The following is an 18,614-nucleotide window of genomic DNA, read 5'->3' as shown; positions in this document are numbered from 1 at the left end:
ATAGTGGAATTATGAGAATCGATAGGGGTGGAAAGGGAAAAGAAAAGAGGACACAGATTGCTTGCGCAAATCTAGCTAATCTGGGCTTCCTTCGCAAGTAGAGCAAATTGGGTATTCAGGCGAAGAATTGAATTGAAACCAAAACCGCACAAAACAGCACCACTCTCTCTCATTTCCCACATTTACTTGGCGTCATTATGTTTGGACATACACTGTAGGGTAGTAAAGGCACTCACAAGAAAAAAATAATCCTCAAAGAAACATTACCCTTAGGGGTGGTCACGGTTCATGAATCACCGATTTAAGTTCAATTAAATCATGAATCTAAACCAAATCATTAAGGGACAGTTTGAAAGACGGTTCCTAAATCGTCGATTTCGATTTGAGCCCCGGTTTAAAACGGTTTGAAAGACGGTTTGAAAAAGAACGGTTCAAAACAGTTTGAAGGACGGTTTGGAAGCGATTTAGAAATGGTTTAAGGATAACTTAGATTAAAAAAATTAGAGAAAGTTTTATTGATTCAAAATTTAAATTATATTTATAAAAATATTTTAATTTTTCTTAGAAATCTTTCAATCAAAATAAAATAAGAAAAAAAAAAGAAATAAAATAATTTATCTTTAAGAAAAATTTAATAAATAAAGACTTGAACCTGATTAAAAAACTAGAGATAAAATTAATTTTTTTTAAAGAAATTAGCAAAAAGTGTATGAACTTAATTTTGCCTAAATATCCCTTTAGGATTTAAAGGAATAAAAATTTTTAGTGCCTTTTTTTAAATTATATAATAATTGATAATTAAAAAGTATAAAAGAGAAAAAAAAATTAAAATTGAGGGTATTGAAAATTTTATTGAGGATTTAAAGTAATAATAAAGTAATTGAGATAGTATTAAAAATTTAAATAAGTATATAAAATAATAAAGTAGGAAAATTGAGAGAGTATTGGAAATTAAAATGAATGTAGAAAATAAATATTTAGAGAATTTGAAAAAAATTGAAAAAATATTAAGAATTAAAGAAAATGCAGAGAATAATTGTATAAAGAATTAATGGTATATATAAATGAATTAAGAGTGAGGTAACATATTTATTAAATTTTTTTATATTTAAATCACCAATTTAATCTTGTTTGAAATCGTTGGTTCAATCCGGTTCGGAACGCCCGGTTCACGGTTTTTAAAAAATATGAACCTGAACCAAACCGCAGAATGATGGTTTCTATCCGATTTAAAGTCGATTCTGATTTTAATCTGATTTTAACCGAACCGATTCTGATTTAATTTCAATTCAAAACCGGACTGCGGCCACCCCTAACTACCCTATGTGTCCTCACCTCACCACCTTCTTTATTATTGCCATTTCTTCTGTTTATTACTGTCTACGATAGGACAAGGAAACCCATCTCAGAGGAAAGAAGAGAAAACGTACAGATTTCTATGTACGTACAGAACTTCTATGTCCATATGTTTAATTATTTTTCTCGTTCCTTCTCTTTGATTTCATCTTCAATTTCACCATTTGCAACCATACCAACAATTTCCCTTTTGGCTTTTATTTATTATCTTTCATTGTTTTCTTATGCTTTATTTGATGATAGGGTTGTGGTGTGGTGGTGGTGTTGCTGGTGGAAGATGATGAGAGCTAAGGCTGAAATCACGTGGGAAATCAAAGAGTATATGGTGTTTGTGATGGGAAGATTGTTAAAGCAAATGGGTCTCATTTTGGGCTTATTTGAGAGCTGGTGGGCTGGATGCACAAGAAATCCCATCTCTGTTATCCAATTCTTGCACAATAAAGCTTTCTTCTTCTTCTTCTTCTTCTTCTTCTTCTTCCTTGGCTTCTGGTAATGATTATGTTCGATGGTTGTTGGTGGTTGTGGTGGCGGTGGTGGTGGTGGTACTAATGGTGGTGATATTGGCTGGACGGCTCAATCTCTTTATTTTTATGACATAGGGAACTAAAATATTTATTTTTTCTTTCTGGGTTTCACTTCTGTAACCTAGTCTTATAATGCTGATATGCAACAATAGGATCAACTTTGTTGCTCTTCCGGGTTTGGTTCTATGCATTTTCCTGCAGTTTCAAACAATTTCCACTAGAAAAGAAGAATGCACCTAACCATCTCTTCAAGGAAGGTAAAAGTTGATAGGTAAAGCTTTTAATTTTCGAGTTCCCCAAAACATACAGACTTCAACGTTTGAAAATACAGTTTCATTATCGATTCAATTGAAAATCACTGTCAGTAGTCCTTTGCATCTGCCCCTTCTATTAATTTATGGGTATTGCTGTAGAGAGCCAATCGCATACATGGACGGGATTTATAGCCGTTGGATGAGCAATGCAACCATTTCAGTTTTGGTTATCTGAAAAAAGCTAATAATTTTTTTAATAAAAAAAGTTTTCTCATTTGCTATTTTTCTTTTTAAAGATGATTTCTTATTCTTTACAAGTGCGGGGAAGGAGTTTTTAAATTTATTTTTTTTATTAATTTTTATAGCAATATTAATATTTTAATTTGTTTTCACAAGTTTAATTTCATTTTTATTTTTAAAAAATAATTGCAATGTCCTCCTTTTATTATAAAATTTTTTAAATGATTTTTTAAAAACATTTTATCCCTCGATAATTATTTATATTTAATCACTTCATAAAAAATTTTCACACCTATGTAATTATTATTTTAATTTTTCATATTTATTTTTATTAATTTTATTAAATATAAAAAAAAACTCTTTTAACATATTAAGGAAAATGTTTAAAACAAAAAACATGTTAAAAGAAAACAGAAAACATATTTTAAACAAAAAAAAAACATGTTAATTTTATAAAAGAGGAAAAAAAGTCTTTTTTAACATGTTGAAAAAGTATTTTTAATATCTTTTATAAAATTAATAAAAATAATTATAAAAAAATTAACAACTACAGTAACAATTGCAAATGTGTGAAATTTTTTATAAAATGATTAAACATAAATAACTATCGAGGGCCAAAAATTTTTTAAAACGCATTTAAAAAAAATTATAACGGAAAAAGGATATTTTAAATATTTTTTTACAAAAAAATAATAGTAAACTTGTAAAAAAAAAATTTATTAGTATTGCTAAAAAAAATAATAAAAAATAAATATAAAAGTTGATTCCACAGCAAAGAACAATAATAAAATATTTTTTTTTAATTAAAAAATTTATTGTCTACTACTTTTATTAGATAATTCGAACTGAAATGGTTGAATAATAATTATTAATGCTCATATCCTTAATATCCCTTATTCAGTTGTTATAGATTTAATTCTCATATGCGGTAGCACCCTTAATTTTTTATTTTATTTTTTTTTTATATTGAGAAATGTAGCGGGGAGAGCTTGATGTATAAGTTCAAATCCTCCCTATTTATTGTTATGTCATCTTCATCATCCATTTGTACATTTACTTCAAGAAATTTATACATTTGTATTATTAATATAACTTATTTTTTCTAGGAATTTGGAATGCCCTTTCTATCGATCATTTCTTGAATTTTTTTTTTTTTGAAACATCTTGAATTTTGATTTTGTTGGCTGCATAAGCTCAAAATGAGCATGAATTTTGATGATACCAAAATACAGCTAGAATCAATCTAACATTTTCTTTAAGTTGTGTGATGGTCTTAAGGCTCAAAGAAAAGAAATGACTTGTGGTTAGCTCATTTATAGATGGATGGTTCTCAAAGTTAACACAAGATGAATCAAAGTCAAAGGAAGACAAAAAGATTGCCTTCCAAGCTACATTAAAGAGGTATCAAAGGTTTAGGTTTAGGATATTGAGTCTTAGGTTTATTATACAAAGAATTGAGGGAGTAGTGCTATGTGTTCATATCTTTAACTCCTTTAAGTTTTCAAAATTAAGTGCTTAGAGCTTGTTTTCTATCATGCTTTTAAAGTTTTCAACTAGTCCAATTCTTTTCTCAAAGTTGGCATGATTATTTAAAGTCTCAAATCTAAGTCAGGCACTAGTAGTATCATTTGGCTAAATTATTTTGCTACTGGTATTTGAAATTCTTAAGATGTTTGCTAAGTTGCATTCCTACTGGTATTTAAAAATTCTTTATTTTGCTACCTTGTACTGAATGCAAAAAACGATAAAATAATGGTCATTTCCTCAAAATCTATGCCAGTAACATTCCAAATTGTTTTAAAATATTCTAATTTCAAAAGGGACCATATAAGCACTTATTCTACACCAATTTACACTTAATGAAGGCTTAGAATTGCTCTCTTCTCTTGAAAAATATTTATTGCTTTCATTCAAGTACTTTAATGAGTTTTTGAGCTACATTAGCATATCTACTCTTCTCTTCTCTATAGAATCTATTTGTATTGAGTGAGAAAGAGTGAAAATCATCTTTAATGCTATTTGTGAGGGTTGGTCATGCACCTATTGAAGCTTAAAGCTAGAGAGTATTTGGGATAACACTTGTAGAGGTTTGCAAGCACCTTGGGAAGTCTTGTGGATGTAAAAGGTTTTGACTCTTGCCATTGAAAAAGAGCATTTAGTTGAGTGAAGACTCAAAATGATCTTTAAGAGAGTGGATGTAGGCTTGTTGGCCAAACCATTATAAAAATCTCTTGTGTTCAATCTTCTAAACCCTACTCTTTTTACTTTTTGCAATAAATTGTGTTCTATTGTGTTTGTTGAACATCTTGAGATATCTTGATTAAATTGATACATGAATATTTATTGAGTTGATTGAATCAAATGATTGAAGATATTCATTTCTTGGGTTGCCTTAGTTTTAATTAAGGCTTGATTTGTGCACATTTGATATACATATTGTGAGTTGCCTTGTTTTGATTAGTTGTTAACATCCAAAATAGGTGCATTTGGAATATAGGTTGTGATTTGTTGAAAATCAACTTGTGTTAAGTTACATTAGTGTATTGTGGTTCAAATTTGTTTTTAGTTAAAAGTATATCAGTGCATAGCATCACTACACTTAGGAAAACCTAGTTGAACAAAGCCACAATTTTTCATAAAGTTTCAATCAATAATTGAAAAATTGTTAAAAGTCCAATTCACCTCCCTCTTGAACCACTTTTGGGACTACAAATTAGTATCAGAGCTTGTCTCTCTTGCTTAACATCCTTAGAGCGATCTCTAGTGGATAGTTCACGTAGTAACACTGTTAGTATACCTGCACCATTAGTCGAAAGCTATTCTATCACTAGGCCACCACTCTTCAATGGTTCAAACTATTCTTTTCAGAAAACTAGAATGAGAAATTTTATTCAATCAATTGACATTGAAGCATGGTGCATTATAAAGAATGGTCTTTATGTTCCTCAGAAAAATGGTGAAGGAGATACTAAAGTTAATAAAACTGAATCTAAGTTTGATGACAATGATTGAAAGAAAATATCTGTGAATGTTAAAGCTATTAATATCTTGCATTGTGCTCTTAATATTAATGAGTATAATTGTGTTTCAGGATGTCAATCAGCTAAAGAATTTTGGGATAAGCTTGAGGTTACCTATGAAGGAACTGAGCAAGTGAAAGAATCAAAGGCAAACCTCTTTGTCTGAGATTATGAGTTGTTTGAAATGAAACCCAATGAAACTATCTCTAAAATGAGCACTAGATTCATGGATCTTGTCAATGTCCTAAAGGCTTTTGGAAAGAATTTGAAGAAGTTGAACTTGTGAATAAGATATTGAGATCACTTCCAAAATCTTAGGAAGCTAAGACCACTGTTATTCAAGAAACCAAGGACTTCAATAGATTCACTTATGATGAGCTTATTGGATCTCTTATTGCACATGAGATGATGTTCAAGAAAGATGATCTTGAAGGTGAACAAAAGAAGAAGAAAGGAATTACACTAAACTTTGAAAAAGTTGAAAAGAAAAAGAAGGCAAAGGCTCTTAAAATTGATTTAAGTGATGAGTCAAATATCTCAAGTGATGATGATGATATGGCTATGCTTGCAAGGAAGTTCGAAAGAGCATTCAAGGAAAGAGGTAAGAAGTACCAAAAGCGCATTCTAGTTCACTCCCCTCTTATACTACTTTTAGAATTATAGATTTATATTAAAATTAATGTGCATAGATATCACTAAAATTAATCTTTTTTTTTTAAGTTAATTAAATAATCTTTCCCTTTTAAAAGAAGATATTTTAATCCTTTTGACATGTACATTTTATTTTATCTGATTTAATTTTATTAAAAGATAAAAATAAGTATTAACAATTAAAATTTTATATAAAGTAAAATGAAAACCATAATTTTTAATGTAACACACCGAATTTTTAAATAATTATTTTATGTATGAATTATAATATTTTATTTTATTATATATTATGGATATTAAATTGAAATTTTCTGGATTTTTAAAATCAGATTTGATTTTCTTGAGACAATAAAATTTATCGATTTTTAAAAATTAATTTAAAGACCACGTGACAAATTTAAAAATATATTTGAACTTCACAAATTTTTTAAAATTTTTTTTTGAAATTTTCGGGCTTTATTTTGAGTCTTAGAGCAGAGTAAAAATAGATTTCAATGTTATTATATATTCAAGGCATGTCCATACATTCACTTATAAATTTATGTATATAGCTAAATTTTAGGCACAATTTGTATTGCATCTTTAATTGATGAACTTGTTGTGGGTGTCGCCTTAAAGTAATTTAGAGCTCTATGTGTGTGTTGGCGTGCGTATGGTGTGATATTGGATATGGGTAGGACGAGTAGAATAGCTAGAGCTTGACTCGCTAGGACTTGATCTATTTTGTGGATAAGTTGGGGTGAGTACAACTTTAAGTTAATCTCGCTGAGCTCCACATTTGGATTAGTAAGAGAAAGTTCGGCTCGAGTTGATCTTACTGACAAGTATTGGATTGAGAGAGCTATATAGGGGATCAGCTCCTATACTTATATACAGTGATGTGACACATGGGTGTGTGGGTGCTCTAAATTATCTTTTGTCCGAGTATTATTTGAATATGGTTAAATATATTTGTATATGTTGCATTTCATACTTAGGAATGCACTAGCCTTAGATAGTTATGGAAATTGTATTTAAAATCAATATCTTACTCTATGAGTCGAATGCTTACTCCTATTCAACTATTTTTTCTCAGGTGATAAAAGGATTCTTTGAGATTAACCTACTTCCTTTCTCGCAGGTTTACCAGCATCGTTTAATTGTATTTTCCTTTTCTTGTTTTTAATCTAGAAGCTTCGCATGTGCTAGAAATGTTTTAATCTTGTTTAGACTATAATAATTCATTTTTTTTGAAACTGTAAATCTATTATATGGACATGTGAGATGTGTGAAATGGATATATGCTCTGAATGAGGGAGCTGAGCTCCCATTTGATTATTTTGTCTACTTAAGAATTGTGAGGGTTAGCTGAGCTCCCCAAATTGAAATGATTTGTGATTACAGGTTGAGTGAGTTGAGATCTCCCCATTGGATAGTCCAATTTATGACGGACTCTGTCAGTTTGTTTTCTTAAAATTGGACTGTAGTTATGGGCTTTATGGTTGGGCTAGGAATAGTTAGGCTTACTATGGGCTTTGGGGGCCTTATGTTGACCCAAGTCCTAGTGCCGGTCTGGCCCAGAATTTGGGTCGTGACAAAGTTGGTATCAAAGCTTGGGCTCCAGATTCATGGGAAGTGCGTGTCCAGGGTTTTAAAAAGAGTCTTTTTATGTAACACCCGTATTTGCATAGCCTGGTATATTTCACTATTCCGATGACCGGTGTTGGTTCGGACAATTAAAGGGATTAGAATCACACTTAAAACAACTAAATAATCCATAAATACAAATAATTAGTAATTATCAATTAGTTAAGAATAAATAAGAAAAACAGAATATAAGAAGTTAAACGAGCCGAGAGTCATAGTGATAGGTGACCTTCTCGGGAACGACTGCGAAGTCGATTTAAACTCAAATTTCGAATTGTAAAATGTGACGCCGCAGTCCTTAAGACTATTATAAACACAGTGGAAAAGAGAAAATCATGAAAAAAGGTTATTAAGCCAGTCAAATAATTAGGTCAGGGAGTCGAAAGAAATATTGAATTATTTGCAAATCGGGTTTAACCGGCGAGGTCAATTGACCCCGAGAGCTGACTCCTGACCTAACTGTCAAATAAAATCAGAGAAACGAAAATTTCGGAGCCAAGAAATTAATTAAAGAACCAAGGAAAAATAAATGGAAAAGAAAAAGAAAAGAGAAGCCTTTAATGACATCATGCCTACCTCATATTATGACATCATAAGTCCAATTTAATTTTTCATACACATTTTCAAGATCTATTATTAAAGATAAAATATGAAAATGAAAAAAATAATAATAAAAATCAAATTTATCTTCTTCTCATTTTGGTTGCCGTCTCTCTCTCCCAAATTCTCTCTCAAACCTCCATTGTCACCCCAAACTCCAAGCTTGAAATTGTTTCCTCTCTCCATAAATCTTTCCCTAAACTAGTAGAAAACCTTAATTTAAGTCATAATGTATAGAGTGGACGAAAGAAAGACAAGAAGGAAAGGAAAAAAAAAAAAAAAAAGAGAATTGAGGAAGAGGAATTTCAAGTGAGGTAAGCAATCTAAATTGACAATTTTAGTTTATTAGTTATATTTGTGGTTTGAGTAACCTAGAAATTTATTTAAAATCAAAAGAAAACATTTGTGGAGGACCAAAGGGAATTTCGGTCAACCTATGAAGGGGGATGAATTACATGAGTTTGATTGCATTAAACTTGTTAAAATGCTTGAATGAGATGTAAGAGTATGTTAAGATGTGTTGAATCAATCAAATATAACAATTAGTGTGAATTAGGGTTTTACACTTAGGGTTTAGGAGACAAAATTTGGAGAAATGGTGAAATAATGTGTTTGACCTAGTTTGAAGTGAGAAATGGTCATTTGTGACCAAATGAAGTGTGTTGGAAGTGTTTGAATTGAGGTTAAATTAAGATTCAATATGGTCATGCTGTAGATAGCAGGACCAAGGTCCATTTGAGGGACCAAAACTGAAAATTTACAAGTCCAATTGGTATGAGACCAATTGGAAATGAAAATAGACACAAAATGACACAATTTTCATTAGGAATCATGCCCAAAAAGTGACCAAAACCTAGTGAACAAATTGACCAAACCAGGAAATTCTCAGTCTGACCTGTACAAACTGACTAAATTAACAGTGTTTGTTCATTTGGCCATAACTTGAGCTAGGCAGGTCTAAATGATCTAAAATTTTACCAGTGGATAGATGAGATATAGACACAAACCCAAATTATGCCATTAACCAAGTCATTTGGCCACCCAAATTTGGTGACCTAAAACTGCCAGAACCAAAATTTGCCCAGAAATTTGAGTTAAGTCCAATCTAGCAGCCATGGTTCAAATGGCTATAACTTGAGCTACAAAACTCCAATTGGAGTAATCCAAAAAGCAAAATAAACATAAGACAATAGGGAAGATTTTCTATGAAGAAAGTTTTGCCAAATTCTAATAGTAAAATGACCAGTGGAACAGTGCAACTTAAGACACCAAAACTGAAAATTTGCAAATTTGCCTAAAAGACTAAGAATTTGAGTAAACAACAAAAACCAACAAATTTAGTGACCAAAATGTGGCATGTGGCTGAAGTTGGAATTCCCATATCTATTAAGCCTTAGAAAGTCAACAAATTGACTTGAATAGTGTAGTGAATAGTAACCTCCAAACACAAAATTTAAAGAACGTCGAGTTTAGCACATTAGAGCTAGGTAAAAGTGAATTTAAATTTATTTTTAGAATTATGCTAAGTTATGATACTAAAATACTGTGAAACTGTGTGTTTCAGTAGAAAGGAACATCGGGAAAGAACCCGAGGAATTGAGTCAAGGCAAAGAGGCGACTCGCTTAAGGTTTGTGCACAACATATAATTTTTATAAATTATCTTCTGCATATTGTTTTGAATAATTTGAAATACTGAATTGTGACATTACTATGATGAAGTATTTATGATGCTTTTGATTTAAATTGTTGAAAGTTATTTGTGTATATTTGAAATGGCAATGTTTAGTAAACTATTAAGATAAGTTTTGAAACTGCAGTGTCATCACCATATATTTGAACACCTCACTAGCATGACTAGTGGGGGTAATCAGTTTCGAATTTTGATTCCTTCTCTGGCTGAAGTGTTGAGGTGTGTACCAGTAGAAAAAGAAATTGAATGGATATCCATATATTTGAGCTAGCTAGCCTTGTGATGTGACTTCTCCTTAGCCTCTGGCTATTGAGATTATATTTGTTTCGAATGGCATGATATAACTGTGGGTTTTATGAAATGTGTTTTGATACTTCGAAATGAAATTTTTTGGATTAAAATCTCATAATTTATGTTTTGTATTTAATTCTCATGTTCAGTTAAATTTTTGAATAACTATAATTTAAATTCTACATAAAGAATATTTTAGTATGTTGTGCACCACTGAGTCCTAGTACTCAGCAATGGCTGTTATTGCTATCGCAGATTTAGAGACTAGAGGAGCAGCAGAGTGAGCTGCTGAGGATTGTGGAGCGACTTACCTTGAAGTTATATCCGGTATAAGTTATACCCTGACTGTAAATATTTATTTTGATGTATGTAATGTATGTAATGGTATGGACATGTAAAATTGATCTTGAGCAGCTTGTATAAAGTTTGTATAAAGTCTGTAATAAATTTTAGTTTGGATTTTCCTAATGTATATTTTTAGTATGATGTATATAAATTTTTTTATCTTTAATGAAATATGAATGGAAATATTTTATTTTAATTTGAATGAAGTTGATTGATAGTATCTTGATGATTACTGAATTTTTGGAAATTGAGAAATGAGGATTGTTGAATTTTGAAACTTGAGAAATTGGTTGAGATTGATTGTGAATTTGAAGAAGTGGTTGAAATAAATAATTGAAAGTGCTTTTTACAGGTATTTGAAGAACTGTTTTCTCAAAATACAGACTGCACTCTGCCGAAATTTTTATAAAATTTACGGAAAGATAAAATGGGCCAAAAATTTTAACTGGTTTTCAACTTTAATTAAATGTTTTAATACCTATTAGAAAATGCTCACCACTTATAAAAGTAAGAAAATTGTTTTTAAATCCCTTGTAGGGTACTTAATGAGTTATCGGTAGGTGAAGTTCGGTAGTTCATTAGGTATTCTATGGGATCATGTTATGCCTTACAAAGGGGTAAGGTGTGACATGTTTTAGTGGTATCAGAGCAAATTTTTGAAGTATGTTTTAACTTGAGAATTTGTGTCCTTCCTTGTTAAGTACAACTGCTTAATGTCCATATTTGTTACATATAGTGCATTACATCATAAATATGAACTAACGGAGGGAAATCTCCATGTGTTACTTATTCAGGAGATATCATAACTTCAGATTGAAATGGAAGAAGGGGATTGCTAAGTCGAGTAATCTGTTGAAGCTGAGGCACAAGGGGAAGCCCGACTTTCTGAGAATGTCGGTGGATCGAGCACCGGCCCCACAAATCTGCAGTTTCTGCCACGGTTGCATAGCAGATGGCTACGATATTTCAACAAATGGCTGGGGGTATGCCTGCTCAAACTCCACCCCAGACACCTATGGCACAACCACTGCCCCCAGCCAGACAGTATGATAAGTTATTGAAGTATGGGGCTATAGAATTTAAGAGTACAGTGGACCCTTTAGAGGCAGAGCAATGGCTTGAAAGGATGGATAGAGCATTTAAGAAGCTGCACTGCCAAGATAAACTGAAGTTTGAATATTCTGTGTCACTTTGCAAGGGGATGCATATGATTGGTGGAAGACCATCCTCCACAGCTTAGCTTAACCACCAGTACTGACCTGGGATGACTTCATCAGAGAATTCAGATAAAAATACGTCCCAGACGCATATGTGGATCAAAAGTTATAAGAATTTTTGAGTCTGAAGCAAGGGAGTAAATCAGTGGCAGAATATGAGAGGGAGTTCTCCCGCTTAAGCCATTATGCTAGGAGTCTCCTTTCTACCAGCAAGGAACGGTGCAAGAGATTTGAGACTGGTTTGAGGTCCAGTTTGAGAATGCAAGTAGTGGGATTCAGACACAGTAATTTTTCAGAACTCATGTCTCAAGCACTCGAATTAGAAAGGATTGAATCAGAAGCGACCCTAACAAAAGAAAAATCAGAAAAAGTTGAAAAATCAAAGAAAGACAAGGGGGAAAAGTCAGTAGAGCTAAGTTCTGGTGGTACTTCTGGGAAGAGAAAGAAATTTAGTGGACCCAGCAGGGGTCAAGGTGGAAGATTTGGAAGAGGCAGATTTTTTGGACAGAGACCCCCTAGATCTGATAATCAGTCAAGCAGGGGTTCATATCCTGCCCGCCCCTGTGAGACTTGTGGCAAGATTCATGGGAGAGAATGCTATTGGGCAACAGAAGCCTGTTTTAACTGTGGAGGCAAGGGCCATTTAGCTAAAGATTACACTAGCGCTCCTAAATATGGTCCAGCTCCTACGACTGCAGAAGTATCTATTCAGAGTCCTGCTCCCAGAGGTTCATAATCAGTTGGCAGAGGAAGAGGCAGAGGTAGAGGCACTGCTTCTGGCAGTCAGGGCACTATTGGTCAGTCAGCACAAGGAAGTGCTTCAGCCAGACTCTACACAATGAGACAGCGAGAAGAGGTTGAGACTTCTGATGTTATAGCTGGTACATTCTCTATCTCTGATCAAGAAGTATTTGTGTTGTTTGATCCGGGTTCAACCCACTCATATGTTAGTGCTAGCATAGTCAGTTCACTTGCTGTTCTATGTGTCCAAATGGGTTTTGAAGTGCTAGTAACTAGTCCATTAGGACAAGAGGTCTGGGTCAACAGAATTTATAGGGACTGTCCTTTGGTGATCCAAGGACATATTTTTCTGTTAGATTTGATTGAAATGCCCTTCAGAGAGTATGATATCATCTTGGGCATGGATTGGTTAGCCAGGCATCATGCCATGATTGACTGTAGACTGAAGATAGTCACTTTTGGTCTCCCTCTATACGGTAATGTGGTAATACATGGGTAGAGGCATTTATTGCCATCAAACATTATTTCGGCTGCACTAGCCAGAAGAATGATCAGAAAGGGGAAACTAAGTCCTCGTTTTATTGGGCCATATGAGGTTCTGGAAAGAGTGGGTCCTTTGGCATATCGATTGGCACTACCTCCAGAGTTGGATAAGATACATAATGTCTTCCATGTGTCTATGTTGAGGAGGTATTGATCAGACCCATCTCATGTACTACCAGTAGAGGAAATTAAAGTGAATCCAGACCTCACACATGAAGAAGAACCGATAGAGATTTTGGCTTACGAGGTGAAGCAGCTACGGAACAAGCAAATACCATTAGTGAAAGTGCTGTGGAACCATCATTCGAGCCAGGAGGCTACTTGGGAACGAGAGGAGGACATGAGGAGACAGCACCCACAGCTGTTCAGAGATTAATACCAGGTAAAATTTCGAGACGAAATTTATTTAAGGGGGGGAGAATTGTAACACCCCTATTTGCATAGCCTGGTATATTTCACTATTTCCGTGACCGGTGTCGGTCCGGACAATTAAGGGGATTAGAACCACACTTAAGATAACTAAATAAGCCATAAATACAAATAATTAGTAATTGTCAATTAGTTAAGAATAAATAAGAAAAATAGAACATAAGAAGTTAAACGAGCCGAGACTCACAATAATGGGTGACCTTCTTGGGAACGACTGCGAAGTCGATTTAAACTCAAATTTCGAACAGTAAAATGTGACGCCGCGGTCCTTAAGACTATTACAAACACAATGGAAAAGAGAAAATCATGAAAAAAGGTTGTCAAGCCAGTCAAATAATTAGGTCAGGGAGCCAGAAGAAATATTGAATTATTTGCAAATCGAGTTCAACCGGTGAGGGGCAATTTGGTCAATTGACCCCGAGAGCTGACTCCTGACCTAACTGTCAAATAAAATCAAAGAAACAAAAATTTCAGAGCTAAGAAATTAATTAAAGAACCAGGGAAAAATAAATGGAAAAGAAAAAGAAAAGAAAAGCCTTTAATGACATCATGCCTACCTCATATTATGACATCATAAGTCCAATTTAATTTTTCATACACATTTTCAAGATCTATTATTAAAGATAAAATATGAAAATGAAAAAAAAAATAATAAAAGTCAAATTTATCTTCTTCCCATTTTGGTTACCGTCTCTCTCTCCCAAATTCTCTCTCAAACCTCCATTGTCACCCCAAACTCCAAGCTTGAAATTGTTTCCTCTTTCCATAAATCTTTCCCTAAACTAGTAGAAAACCTTAATTTAAGTCATTATTTGGAGAGTGGACGGAAGAAAGACAAGAAGGAAAGGAAAAAAAAAAAAGAAGAGAATTGAGGAAGAGGAATTTCAAGTGAGGTAAGCAATCTAAATTGACAATTTTAGTTTATTGGTTATGTTTGTGGTTTGAGTAACCTAGAAATTTATTTACAATCAAAAGAAAACATTTTTGGAGGACTAAAGGGAATTTCGGCCAGCCTATGAAGGGGGATGAATTGCATGAGTTTGATTGCATTAAACTTGTTAGAATGCTTGAATGAGATGTAAGAGTGTGTTAAGATGTGTTGAATCAATCAAATGTAACAATTAGTGTGAATTAGGGTTTTACACTTAGGGTTTAGGAGACAAAATTTGGAGAAATGGTGAAATAATGTGTTTGACCTAGTTTGAAGTGAGAAATGGTCATTTGTGACCAAATGAAGTGTGTTGGAAGTGTTTGAATTGAGGTTAAATTTGGATTCAATGTGGTCATGCTACAGGCAGCAGAACCAAGGTCCCTTTGAGGGACCAAAACTAAAAATTTATAAGTCCAATTGGTATGAGACCAATTGGGAATGAAAATAGACACAAAATGACATAATTTTCATTTAGGAATCATGCCCAAAAAGTGACCAAAATCCAGTGAACAAATTGACCAAACCCGGAAATTTTCAGTCTGACCTGTACAAACTGATCAAATGAACAATGTTTGTTCATTTGGCCATAACTTGAGCTACAAAACTCTAATTGGTGACCTAAAACTGCCAGAACCAGAATTTGCCCAGAAATCTGGGTTAAGTCCAATCCGGTAGCCATGGTTCAAATGGCTATAACTTGAGCTATAAAACTCCAATTGGAGTGATCCAAAAAGGAGAACAAACTTAAGACAATAGGGAAAATTTTCTATGAAGAAAGTTTTACCAAATTCTAACAGTAAAATGACCAATGGAATAATGCAACTGAAGACACCAAAATTGAAAATTTACAAATTTGTCTAAAAGACTTAGAATTTGAGTAAACAACCAAAACCAACAAATTTAGTGACCAAAATGTGGTATGTGGGTGAAGTTGGAATTCCCATACCTATTAAGCCTTAGAAAGTCAACAAATTGACTTGAATAGTATAGTGAATAGTAACTCCCAAACACAAAATTTAAAGAACATCGAGTTTAGCACATTAGAGCTAGGTAAAAGTGAATTTAAATTTATTTTTGGAATTATGAAAAGTTATGATACTGAAACACTGTGAAACTGTGTGTTTCAGTAGAAAGGAACACTGGGAAAGAACCCGAGGAATCGAGTCAAGGCCAAGAGGTGAGTCGCTTAAGGTTTGTGCACAACGTATAATTTTTGTAAATTATCTTCTGCATATTGTTTTGAATAATTTGAAATAATGAATTGTGACATTACTATGATGAAGTATTTATGATGCTTTTGATTTAAATTATTGAAAGTTATTTGTGTATATTTGAAATGGCAATGTTTAGTAAATTGTTAAGATAAGTTTTGAAATCACAGTGTCATGACCATATATTTGAACACATCACTAACATGACTAGTGGGGGCAATCAATTTCGAATTTTGATTCCTTCTCTGGCTGAAGTGTTGAGGTGTGTGCCAATAGAAGAAGAAATTGAATGGATATCCATATATTTGAGCTAGCTAGCCTTGTGATATGACTTCTCCTTAGCCTCTGGCTATTGAGATTATATTTATTTCGAATGGCATGATATAACTGTGGGTTTTCTGAAGTGGGTTTTGATACTTCGAAATGAAATTGTTTAGATTAAAATCTCATAATTCATGTTTTGTATTTAATTCTCATGTTCAGTCAAATTTTTGAATAAATATGATTTAAATTCTACATAAAGAATATTTTAGTATGTTGTGCACCCCTGAGTCCTAGTACTCAGCGATGGCTGTTATTGCTGTTGCAGATTTAGAGACTAGAGGAGCAGCAGAGTGAGCTGCTGAGGATTGTGGGGCGACTTACCTTAAGTTATATCGGGTATAAGTTATACCCTGACTGTAAATATTTATTTTGATGTATGAAATGTACGTAATGGTATGGACATGTAAAATTGGTCTTGAGCAGCTTGTATAAAGTTTGTATAAAGTCTGTAATAAATTTTAGTTTGGATTTTCCTAATGTATATTTTTAGTATGATGTATATAAATTGTTTTATCTTTAATGAAATATGAATGGAAATATTTTATTTTAATTTGAATGAAGTTGATTGATAGTATCTTGATGATTACTGAATTTTTGGAAATTGAGAAATGAGGATTGTTGAATTTTGAAACTTAAGAAATTGGTTGAGATTGATTGTGAATTTGAAGAAGTGGTTGAAATAAATAATTGAAAGTGCTTTTTACAGGTATTTGAAAAACTGTTTTCTCAAAATACAGACGGCACTCAGTCGAAATTTTTATAAAATTTGCGGAAAGATAAAATGGGCCAAAAATTTTAACTGGTTTTCAACTTTAATTAAATGTTTTAATACCTATTAGAAAATGCTCACCACTTATAAAAGTAAGAAAATTATTTTAAAATCCCTTATAAGGTACTTAATGAGTTATCGGTAGGTGAAGTTCGGTAGTTTATTAGGCATTCTACGGGATCATGTTATGCTTTACAGAGGGGTAAGGTTTGACATTTTAAGGGGTCACATGAGGAGTATAGGGTCCATATTAGTCCTTGCATTGTTATCCTTACATTTAGTTTCTGCTTTGCGTACCTATATATGTTTATGAGTTTGTTGATATGTATAGTATTTTATTTTGGTCTTGGTGGGCTAATATCGCTATATTTTAGGAAAAATGCATAGTGGCAGGAAAGCCGTCATAGCACTAGAGCTAAAAATGTCGGATGAAATATCAACACAAGATTAGGCACTTGAGCTAAGAAGGCGTGGTAGGAGACCCAGAACTGCTCAAATAGAAAAGCAGCCATAACTACAGGAGCCGTCATTTATGGCCCAGGGTCCTATGGATCCAATGGCAGCCACCCTAGTCGGTCTACAGAGGACTATTGACATGATAACGCAGTATATGGTTCATCCTCCACAGAAACCCCCAATTCAGAGAGCTAAACCATATAAGCAGATAATAAATTTTAAAAAGCTAGTGCCTGGAATTTATGATACTATAGAGGATGCCTATCAATTTTTGAACTCTTGCAAACAAGCAAGAGAGGAGCTATAACTGACAGATAAAAAGTTGATAGAGTGTGTACAGCATGTGTTGGACCTGTGCCAAGGCAATGGATGACTGACTATGTGCTCTCTCAGATTGAGGGACTATTATGGGCACAGTTTGTAGAGTTGTTTACAAATTAGTTTATACCAGAAAGCTTCAGGGACCAGAAGCAGTGGGCCTTTGAAGCCCTAAAATAGAATGGGAGATCAGTAGATGAATATGCTTCAGAATTTATGGAATTGAGCAGATATGCCCCAACCATAGTAGCCACTGAAAGTATGAAGGTAAAGAGATTTTTGAAGGGGCTGGACAGGAGGTATACGAACTTGGCCATGTTATCAGACCAGCCATTTGATGTGGTAGTTGATAGGTTCTAGCAGATAGAAATCAGTTACATGGGTGATGAGGGAGGTAGAGCAAAGAAGAATAAAGCTAAGGGTTCTTTAGGTATGCCCTATATGAGTAACATGGGGAGTGGCAGCCAGAGTCATCACAGTAGTAAAATTAGAAGAAACAAGAAGGGTGGCCTCAGACATAGATTCAGAGGGTTCAGATCAGGATATAGTTCTAGCAGTGGATAAAGCTTGGGCTACTGCAGTTCTAGATTTGGTTTAGGGTTCTTCTTTTACACCTTGCACATAGTGTGGGAGAGTACATTTAGGGCTTTGTTTGATGAGTTCAGGTGGATGTTTCAGATGTGGCTAGCTAGGTCACTTTGCTAGGGAATGCCACATGTTCAGTAAACATCAGATGGGGTCTCAGGGTTCTGTTGCTAATGTACCCCACCAGTTACATCCTGATACTTCTAGTATGGCAGGCAGCCAATTTAGTAGCTAGCAAGATGTAGTTTTGGAGGTAGATCTAGTGGTAAGAGTCAATTTCAAAGCTCTACATCTCATAGCAGAGGTCAGGCTTGAGTCTTCATCTTGACACACTAGGATGCTCAAGCTTCAAATGCTGTGATAGTAGGTATTATTCCAGTCTATTCTTTTGAGGCTCATGTTTTGATAGACCCAGGTGTTACGCACTCTTTTGTTTCCCCTATATTCGCTCTGAGATTGGGTGGGAATCCTATTGCTTTAGAGTGTCCCTTG

The 18,614-nt window shown here is 33.5% G+C and overlaps 1 long non-coding RNA gene across 1 annotated transcript; it reads left to right on the top strand.

The window, feature by feature from the left end:
- Positions 1 to 1,260: 1,260 nt before the first annotated feature.
- On the top strand, positions 1,261 to 2,064 carry LOC131171711 (uncharacterized). The gene is made up of 2 exons (XR_009142365.1): positions 1,261 to 1,440; positions 1,600 to 2,064. It is a non-coding gene; the product is annotated as an uncharacterized LOC131171711 (long non-coding RNA).
- Positions 2,065 to 18,614: the final 16,550 nt, after the last annotated feature.

This window comes from Hevea brasiliensis, chromosome 13 (assembly GCF_030052815.1).
Source record: "Hevea brasiliensis isolate MT/VB/25A 57/8 chromosome 13, ASM3005281v1, whole genome shotgun sequence".
Classification (NCBI taxonomy): Eukaryota; Viridiplantae; Streptophyta; class Magnoliopsida; order Malpighiales; family Euphorbiaceae; genus Hevea; species Hevea brasiliensis.
The sequence above is the reverse complement of the archived record's forward strand: the minus strand, read 5'-3'. Positions and strand labels throughout refer to the sequence as shown.